Source organism: Macaca thibetana, chromosome 15 (assembly GCF_024542745.1).
Source record: "Macaca thibetana thibetana isolate TM-01 chromosome 15, ASM2454274v1, whole genome shotgun sequence".
NCBI classification, from domain to species: domain Eukaryota; kingdom Metazoa; phylum Chordata; class Mammalia; order Primates; family Cercopithecidae; genus Macaca; species Macaca thibetana.
Genome location: NC_065592.1, coordinates 45394848 through 45405245, shown reverse-complemented (window position 1 = coordinate 45405245; position 10398 = coordinate 45394848). Strand labels below are relative to the sequence as shown.

General features: G+C 44.9%; 2 protein-coding genes across 2 annotated transcripts in view; one reads left to right on the top strand and one right to left on the bottom strand.

Moving 5' to 3' along the window:
* Positions 1 to 10398, bottom strand: part of TLN1 (talin 1) — a 501447-nt gene that overhangs the window by 81882 nt on the left and 409167 nt on the right. The window lies entirely within an intron of this gene.
* Positions 10221 to 10398, top strand: part of RECK (reversion inducing cysteine rich protein with kazal motifs) — a 394564-nt gene continuing 394386 nt past the window's right edge. The window contains exon 1 of the mRNA XM_050762079.1: positions 10221 to 10249. The gene's annotated coding sequence lies outside the window, so the exon portion shown is untranslated. The remainder of the gene's footprint in view (positions 10250 to 10398) is intronic.

Here is a 10398-nt window from a genome sequence, read left to right as displayed (position 1 = left end):
AACCCATGGGCATGGAATAACGTGGCCCACTTAGAGGATTATAGATAGTTCTATATGTTTAGAAGGCATATGTGGCTGCAGAGGAGGCTGGAGAGGAAGATGGAGCCAGGACCACCTGGTGGGCTGAGATTCTTGTTCTCCACCCTGCAGGCTAGTGGCTCTGAACAGCAGTAGTACTTTTCCTGGAGGGGCACTTTGGCAGGTGGTGGGTGTGCAGGAGGTAGTGGGGGCAGGGAGGAGGAGGGAGGAGGGCAGGCGGGAGGTGGTGGGGAGGAAGGGGGCATTTTCTTGGTTGCTATAGTGATGAGAGTGGGTGCTACTGGCATTGTAGTAGTTGGAGGCCACAGATGTTAGACTCTGCAATGTGAGGACAGTTCCACATAATTAAGAATGTATTCCATGAGAGAAGGAATTTTATCTTGTTTTGGTTGTTAATCCTTGTACCTTGACACTGGCAATACCTTTTAGGTGTCAAATAAATGTCCTGCATTCGGCATGATTTAGAGATCCTGAGTTCTGCAGAGTCTTCAAATATTGCACCAAACAGTTGTGTAGGGTGTTATATATAAACACATCTGGTCTATTATTGCTTATCCTAACACTGGTGTTTAATGCCGTATCTTTCTTTATGGAGTGGCTTCTGATCTCTTAAATCAAAATTTGTTCATTCCTTGTAATTAGATGATGGAAGCATCTAATTACAATTAGTTGAGTGCCTCCTTTGGTGTTCTATCACAGTTATATGCAACCATTTACATATTGAAATACCTATTTTTAAAAATAAGTTATTGTCTTTTATTTCTCTAGTTTTATTTTTTTTTTTGAGATAGAGTCTCACTCTGTTGCCTAGGCTGGAGTGCAGTGGCGTGATCTCGGCTCACTGCAACCTCCACCTCCCAGGTTCAAGGGATTCTTGTGCCTCAGCCTCCCGAGTAGCTGAGATTACAGGCGTCTGCCACCATGCCTGGCTATTATTTCTCTTCTATATTACAGTTAGGACATTTTATTGATGTTTTGAAATTATGTGTAGAGATAGGTTGTATTATCTATGCATTTTATTTTAAGTTAGTAAAGGTGCCGTTAGAAAATAATTATTAGAAGGAAGATTTAGGTTTGGTAGCATCAAGAGTCATTGTTTAGTCACTGATTTTCAAAGTGTTATTTTGAGCTGTAGAGCTCAAACATTTTTGTTCATGAGCTCCTTAAAATAATAACCCACTCACACAATTTTAAATTGAAATCTAACTTTATTATTACAAGATTTTTTGTTTTTGTTTTTGTTTTTCGAGACGGAGTCTCGCTTTGTTGCCCAGGCTGGAGTGCAGTGGCGCAACCTCGGCTCACTGCAATCTCTACCTCCTGGAATCAAGTGATTCTCCTGCTTCGGCCTCCCGAGTAGCTGGGATCACAGGTATGTGCCACCACGCCTGGCTACTTTTTGTATTTTTAGTAGAGATGGGGTTTCTCCATGTTGGTCAGGCGGGTCTCAAACTCCTGACCTCAGGTGATCCACCCTCCTCGGCCTCCCAAAGTGCTGGAATTACAGGTGTGAGCCACTGCGCCAGGCCAGATAAGGTAGACTTTTAACTATTTTATTGAATAAAGTACACCAACTATGAAATAAGTTAATTTTTTTTTTTTTTGAGATGGAGTTTTTCTCTTGTTGCCCAGGCTGGAGTGCAATGGTGGATCTCGGCTCATTGCAACCTCCCCCTCCCAGGTTCAAGCAATTCTTGTGTCTCACCTCCCAAGTAGCTGTGATTACAGGAATGCGCCACCACGCCTGGCTAATTTTTGTATTATTAGTAGAGACGGGGTTTCTCCATGTTGGTCAGGCTGGTCTCAAACTCCTGACCTCAGGTAATCCACCCACCTCAGCCTCCCAAAGTGCTGGGATTACAGGCGTGAGCCACCATGCCTGGCTAGTTACTTAATTTTGTTTTGAGACGGAGTCTCACTCTGTCCCCCAGGCTGGAGTACAGTGGTGCAATCTTGGCTCACTGCAAGCTCCGCCTCCCGGATTCACACCATTCTCCCGCCTCAGCCTCCCAAGTAGCTGGGACTACAGGCGCCCGCCACCTTGCTCGGCTAATTTTCTGTATTTTTAGTAGAGACGGGGTTTCACCATGTTAGCCAGGATGTTCTCGATCTCCTGACCTCATGATCTGCTGGCCTCAGCCTCCCAAAGTGCTGGGATTACGGGTGTGAGCCACTGCGCCCAGCCCTTAATTTTTTTATTCATGGATTTTATTCAATGTAGCTGAAGTATTTTTGTGGCTTGTAAAACTTTTCAGTTTAATTTTCTCTTTTTATTTTATTTTTAATTGACAATAATTATATATACTTATGAAATACAATGTGATGTTTTGATACATGTATAGTGTATAATTATCAAATTAAGGCAATTAGTAGCTCAAAAATTTATCATTTCTTTGTGGTAGGAACATTCAAAATCCTCTCTTCTGCTATTTTGAAAAATACAATAATATTGTTAACCAAAGTCACCCTATTGTGCAATGGAACACTGGAACTTACTCCCCCTGTCTATCTGTGACTTTGTACTAGTTGGCCCACCTCAACCCATCCACCCCTCCTACCTATGCTTCCAAACCTCTGGTAACAATTATTCTACTCTTTACTTCTAAGAGATCAGGTTTTTTTTTTTTTTTTTTGATTCCACATATGAGTGAGATCCTGTGGTGTTTGTCTTTCTGGCTTATTTTACTTAACTTAATGTCCTCCAGGCTCATCTATGCTGCTGCAAATGACAGGAATTCATTCTTTTTTTTTATGGCTGAATAGTATTCCATTGTGTAAATATACCACATTATCTTTATCCATTCATCTGTTGATGGACACTTGGGTTGATACCATATCTTGGCTACTGTGAATAGAGCTGCAATAAACATGGGAGTGCAGACATTTCTTCAGCATACTATTTCCTTTGCATAAATACCCACTAGTGGGATTACTGGATAATATGGTAGTTCTGTTTTTAATTTTTTGAGAAACCTCTATACTGTTTTTCATTATGACTATACTAATTTATGTTCCCACTAGTATAAAAGTTCTCCTTTCTCCACATCCTTATGAGCATTTGTTACTTTTTGTCTTTTTGATAATAGCCATTCCAACTGGGATGAGATGATATCTAATTGAGGTTTTGATTTGCATTTCCCTGATGATTAGTGATATTGAGCATTTTTTCATATACCTGTTGGCCATTTGTATGCGTCCTTTTGAGAAATGTCTATTTTGCCCATTTTAAAAATCATATTATTTGGGATTTTTTTTTTTTTTTTTTTTTTTTGGCTATTGAGTTGTTGAGTTCCTTATATAGTCTAGGTATTAACCGTTTAGATGTATAGGTTGCAAATATTGTCTTCCATTCTGTAGCTTGCCTCTTCATTTTGTTGACCGTTTCCTTTGCTGTGAAGAAGCTTTTTAATATGATGCAATCCAATCCCGTTTGTCATTTTTGCTTTGGTTGCCTGTGCCTTTGAAATCTTATCCAAAAAATCCTTGCCCAGTCCAATGTCATAAAGGGTTTTTCCTGAAATTTTTTCTAGTGCTTTCATGGTTTTCAGTCCTTACATTTAAGTCTTTAATCCATTTTGAGTTGACTTTTGTAAGTGGTAAGAGATAGGATGTTTATATATTTATTTATTTAGAGACAGAGTTTTGCTCTTGTCACCCAAGCTGGAGTGCAATGGCACTATTTCGGCTCACTGCAACCTCTGCCTCTTGGGTTCAAGTGATTCTCCTCCTCCCTCAGCCTCCCAAGTAGCTGGGATTACAGGTGCCTGTCACCACACCCGGGTAATTTTTGTATTTTTAGTAGAGATGGGGTTTCACCATATTGGCCAGGCTGGTCTCTTGGCCAGGCTAGTCTTGAACTCCTGATCTTGTGATCTACCTGCCTCGGCCTCCCAAAGTGCTGGGATTACAGGTGTGAGCCACCGTGCCCTGCCTTATCTCTATATATTTTTAAAACAGAAGACAGGGTCTCACTATGTTGCCCAAGCTAAACTTGAACTCCTAGTCTCATGAGATCCTCCTGCCTTAGCCTCCTGAGTAGCTGAAACTACAGGCACACACCACCCCGCTCAGTTGAAAACACCCCATTTTAATGCCAAGCTTTACTCTTCACAGAACATGGATATGGTGGGGAAAGACAGGAAGCCCCATTCATTGAAGGCACTTTGATTCATCTTCACAAATTTCCCTAGACCAATACTTGATGTATATATCCTTTTTCTTGGTGCTCCAAAAGTTTTTACACCCTAGAATAATTCATCATAATAAAATTTGGCTTAGGGGAGGGACATGCCTTTCTGTTGTAAACTGGGAGGGTTGTTGTCAGCACAACTGTTGTGAGCACAGGTCATTCTCAGGCAGATCAGTTTTGGGACTGAGTACATAAGGAAGTTCAGGGTCTGGAGATGGATTCCCTTAAAGCTATCTGCACAAACATAGTCCCTGGAAAGCCTTTTTGTGCTACCACTGTTTGAAGGCTGCTGCCCAGAGGTTCCCTGAAGGTGCCTCAGGGGTTCTGTTTGAGAATGAGGTGAAGGCGAAGGGTTTCTGGGCCCACCCCCACTGTTTCATCTGGAGCAGCTGGGGTTTTTTTTTTTTCTTTTTTCTGTTTTACGTGTACGTTTTCATCTGAAGGAATAGTTTTGCTGCTAAAAATAACAGTGTGAAAAACATAGCCTCCAAGGGGGACCATTTAAAGATTTTAAGCAGTGACATGACATAATTAGGTTTTTGTTTCAAAAGGTCGCCTTGGCACCTGAACATATCGTGGAGGCTGGACTGGAGGGAAGTGAGACTGGAGAGACCCAGAGAGAACACGGAGTAAGAACTGGCCACTCTGGGCTCCATCCCAGGGCCAGCATCCACTTTAGATGGAGCCAGGGTTCATGGCTTGCCAGTCTCCACTCAGCTCCTTCTCCCATTTGCATTTCCTGCCTGGCCTATGACCACCTTTGCCTTTGCAACCCCTGCCTTTGACTGTTTTTCGTCTTGGATATCCAGTTGGCCACCTAATCCTGTTGTTTCTTTCCTCAAATTACCTTAGATTTGTTCCTCTCTCCATTACTATCCCATCATCCTAGATTAGGCACTTAGCATTTCAGGCTTGGGTTTCTCCAGGAACCTCTTCACGGTTCTTCTTGCTTTCAGTCTGTCTGCCCACCAATCTTACATCACTACTGTTTAGCTTCTCTTTGTTCTTCATGACATATTGCAGTACAGTTTTGTCCATTTTTACTTCAGATTTCTTCTCTTCTTCCCAGTCTTTGGCTTCCATAGAAAATTCTACACAGAGCAGAAGATTAAAATAGTGACTAGTGCATTTCCAGTCTCTAGAAGCAGTGACAACCATGTTTCCTTTGCCTCTTTTTATGCCAGATATTTGTGGAGTTAGCAGGACTTAAAAGGCAAGGGGACACCTTTCCCTCTTGCCACTTGCCTCTTACCACTTTTTCTTCAGTGAAAGATTTTGTGAAGTGGAATTTCAAATTGAGTGGGGAGGAGATTATTTCAGGGAATATTATATTTGAGACTTCATGCTATCGGACGCTCCCAAGGGGTCGTAAATAACTATTGGGGTTGGTAATAATGACAAAGGGTGGAATAGGAAAATAGGGAAACAATCTGTATACCTAGGAAGATGGGCCAAGTGTGAGACGGCAGAGAAGACCACCAGGGCTTCCTGGAGACTCACAGAGGTGCCGGTCCAGGCCCGGATGGAGCAGACAGGTGAAATATGGTTCACCTGGAGCTTGAATCATCAAGAAAATAAATGTTTGTGGTTGCTTCTCCTGACGATTCTCAAATTCCTCTCTAAGGAATCATTGGCTGTCTATGAAACAATTTCCATGGGAAAATGACTTGTTTGGACTGTATTTTCACAAAGCTGATATTTCTGGTCCTTAGAATATGATACCTGTTTGTCTTTTAAAACATATATCTATTCAGGTAAGTTGGAAGCTGGGATCTGATTTGAAAACATTTTGAACTTACAAAGATGTGTATGAATTCAAAGTAAAAACCCTTGACCCTTTAAACAATCACAGCAGTGCCATCCCCCTGCTTTTTTTTTTTTTTTTTTTTTGAGACAGAGACTTGCTCTGTCCCCCAGGCTGGAGTACAGAGGTGCGATCTCAGCTCACTGCAACCTCCACCTCCTGGGTTCAAGCAATTCTCCTGCCTCAGCCTCCTGAGTAGCTGGGATTACAGGTGCCTGCCACCACGCCTGGAGTTTGTATTTTTAGTAGAGATGGGGTTTTGCCATGTTGGCCAGGCTGATCTTGAACTCCTGACCTCAGGTGATCTGCCTGCCTTGGCCTCTCAAAGTGCTGGGATTACAGGCATGAACCACCACACCTGGCCCACAGCAGCCTTTTGAGGCTGTTGAATATCTGTGAGAAGATGAACTGGACCTTAGATCTCCAACCATACTGTGCACTGCTGCATGGCTGGGAGGGAAGTAGGAGTTGGAGGGGAACTAGAGGTTTGACCTGATTTCAGGATTCTGTCTCTCCCTTATGGGGCTAAAGTAAAGAATGCAGAATTTGAATAAAGTCTGTATTTGCTTTCTATATACTTTACTACATTTCTTTTTCTACATTACTTTCTCCTTTTCCTATTGAGATGTGTTGTGAAGTGTATCTTTCCTGCGTTATTTGATCTACCTTTCCATGGCTGTTCTCTGCCCTCTGTTGGCAGGTTCTCTTGGACCTGTCTGTCTGTGTGCAGGGGACAACTGCATGGAGTCAAAGCCCATTTCTGCTAGTCAGGTCAGCAGAGAGAAGTCTGGAAGATATTTTGTTTTCTGGATTTCTGTAGGCCTAGGAGGCATGATCTGGTGTAGAATAAACCTGAGGATCCAGATTCAGCTGCACATATAGGTCAGTTATAAAACGTTTAATGCTGTCAGTTTGGGGCATCAGAGCCTGTCATGAAGATTAGCATGAGCCTGAATCCCATGGTGGTTGCAGAGCTCAGCTAGGGTCTTAAGGCACCTTTGGCCTGAGTGAAACCAGAATTAGGATTTCTTTTGAAGAAGGAACAGGGCAGCTTGGAAACCATAGGAGATTCTAGCAGCTGGCCAATTTGATGCTCTGCAGTTTAGTTCTGCATCAGAAATAAGGTGTTTGGGGCTGGGCATGGTGGCTTACGCCTGTAATCCCAGCACTTTGGGAATCTGAGGCGAGTCGATCACTTGAGGTCAGGAGTTTGAGACCAGCTGGCCAACATGGTGAAACACTGTCTCTAATAAAAACAAAAATTAGCCAGGCGTGGTGGCGGGTGCCTGTAATTCCAGCTACTTGGGAGACTGAGGCGGGAGAATCACTTGAACCTGGGAGGTGGAGGTTGCAGTGAGCCGAGATTGTGCCACTGCATTCCAGCCTGGGTAACAGAGTGAGACTCCGTCTCAAAAAAAAGAAAAAAAAAAAAAAAAAAAAAAGAGATAAGGTGTTGACTGACCCTATCCAGAAGAAATTATAGCTGGTATCTGTCTGTGAAGTAGAAGAAGGCCATGACAGTGCTACAAAGAGAAAGTTGGACCCTAGCTGGTTGCTGCTTAGGCCAGTAGAATCTAAATTTCCCAGGTTTTCTATGTATTGCAGCAGGGTCACCAAATACAGCCAAAATATTATTGTCCATATCAATGAGAGCAGTGATAGCTTGGATAGTGGGATATATACATAACCGAAGGTCTCATTTATCTAATATTTTCAGCTTCCCCTCAAACATGAAAAAATAAATACCAAAAGCCTTTCACTGTATGTTAATAAAAAACCTCATTAGGTGATTCATCTTTTATGTCCCCACTCCTTCCCACTTCCCTTTTGTCTTTTAAAATTGATTTTTAGTTTTTACTTGTGTTTTCTTTTTCTTTCTTTCTTTCTTTTTTTTCCTTTTTTTTTTTTGAGATGGAGTCTTGCTCCGTTGCACAGTGGTGTGATCTCTGCTCACTGCAACCTCTGCCTCCCAGATTCAAGCGATTCTCCTGCCCCAGCCTCCCAAGTAGCTGGGATTACAGGTGCCCGCCACCGTGCCCAGCTAATTTTTCTATTTTTAGTAGAGATGAGGTTTCACCTTGTTGGCCAGGCTAGTCTTGAACTCCTGACCTCAAACGATCCTCCCACCTTGGCCTCCCAAAATGCTGGGATTATAGGTGTGAGCCACTGCACCAGGCTCCTTCCACTTCCTTTTTTTTTTTTTTTGGAGACAGGATCTTGCTGTCACTCAGGCTGCCTCTATCCTCTGGGCTCAAGCGATCACCCCACCTTAGCCTCCCAAGTAGCTGGGACCACAGGTTCGTGCCACCATATCCGATTGATTTGTTTGGTTTTTAATAGAGATTATAGGCATTACAGGCAAGAGCCACTGCACCTGGCCCCTTCCTACTTTCTAGTTAAGTGGCCAACTGGAAGGAAGAGGGAAAGGCAAGATGCTTGAATGTTTAATCCCTAACATAATGAATTGTCCTTAATGTTCAGAATAATGACATATCATGCACTTGTACTTGCTTAGGAGTCGGGGTGACAGTGGTAGTGGTGGCTGATCCTCACTGAGGGCTGCAGGTGTTCCAGAGAGACTCACCTGGGTATTTGGTAGCTATTATACTGTAAGCACAGCTTTCTGTGGTAAGTTCCATGAGTCAGCAAAATATCTGTAAAGAGCCTCTCCTTGGAGACCATGAAACCTGCATTTTAGTCTCTCTTTTGCAACTAAAAAGCCATATGGGATTGGGGGAGAGGAGCAAGTAAGGACACTGCGACTTTCCTCTCTGGGATTTGGTTTTCAATTATCTTTAAATGAGAGGGCTAAACAATATAGTTATATTATTCCTCCTAGCCCTGCCATTCTGTAATTCTTTCAGGAATTTTGTCATTTTGGATTTGCTTGTCTCATAAAACAGTGAGTAGTTGCTTAAAAATCAATTATTCCATTTGGTTGACTTGGTCTAAAGTATTTCTCATGTTGTCTCGTCATTCTTTTGACCGTTCCTTTTTTTTTGCCTTGGCCAGATAGGACAAATTCCTTTTCACTACAGTATTGGGAGCCTGGAACTAGAGTTACCTAACCCCTCTGCGTTAAAGAAGGAGCTGTCCTGAGGCTTCTCTACTGGGCTTGAGGCAAGAACATTGTCAGGGGCGGTCTGCTCTTGGCCTCTTGCCCCAGGGATTGCAAATGTATGTTCCTCAAAGGTAAGGGCTGTATCATTCGGCTTTCTTTGTATTCACAGTTACAGCTTGTGCTAGGCAGCCTGTGTTCAATAAATACCGTGCCTAAGGATAAAGTAGCATTGTCCTTAATTTCCCCCCCCAAACCACTAGGTGTCGCCTTCATCTCAGGGAAACCATGCCCATCCTCGCCCTATACACTCCCACCCCACTCCAGGGCTCCAAGAGCGCTCTTGGTGATTTCTGGAGAAATAGCTTGAAGGGGGAGAGAAACCGTGGCTCTCAGCGCGGGCAGAGAATGGGCTTATGTGCATGTCCTTTATGACAGTTGGAGGAAAATCCCCAAGGTCCCATAGCAGTCCCTCTCAGCCACCATGAGATCATCCCTCACAAGCTGTTCTTGGGGTCAGATTGGCACTCCAGATATGGGGGCCCCGGGGAGAGCTTCCTAAGGCTGGAAGCCTGGGAGCAAGGTGGAACCCCAGGAGAGGGTGGATGGGCTTCCACTGCGGGGGGGTGTCCCGCCCGTCCGTTACAGGCTTTCCCCAGGCGCCAGCCCGCGCTGTGCAGGAGACAAAAGAAAATCGAGGCCCTGACTGAGCAGATGGTGTGGAGGAAGCCGGTCGGGCTGCGGTGGGCCTCTGAGGACACGGGGAGGGCAGGGGGTCATGGAGACAGCGGGGGGCCTAGGGTTGAGTCCCAAGCAAGAAGGAGCCTCGTGGACTTTCTAAGGACTGGTGGGAAGTGTAGCGCAGGGGCCCCTGGCTGCTGGAGGGGCCCGTCCAGGGAGCGGGCATGGTCCTCGGTGGAGTAAGCGGCACTGCCGTCGGGAGGGCGCTATGGTTTGCTAGGTGGGGGGGCTGGTGAGGACACCACACGTCTGGGGATCCTCGACTGCTTCCTGGAGACTGGAGCCACTGAGGGACTCAGGGAGTTCACAGGGGAGACCCAAGAAGAGCGGGCTAAGCGAGGGGAAGAGGACAAACCCTGGGGTCGCCGGCGTGTGTGAGATGGAAGGAGAGGCGGCGGGGGGACCAGGGGCGTGGGGGAGACCGGGGTAGGCCCTGAGAGTGAGGGAGCGCCCGGGAATCCTGCTGGTCGGCAAGGCCTTGGTGCGGAGCCCCCAAGTGCTCACCGGGGTGGGTTTGGGACCTGGCGGTCCCGAGCGCCCGGGTGGGGGGTGGGGGAAGGCAGCCGG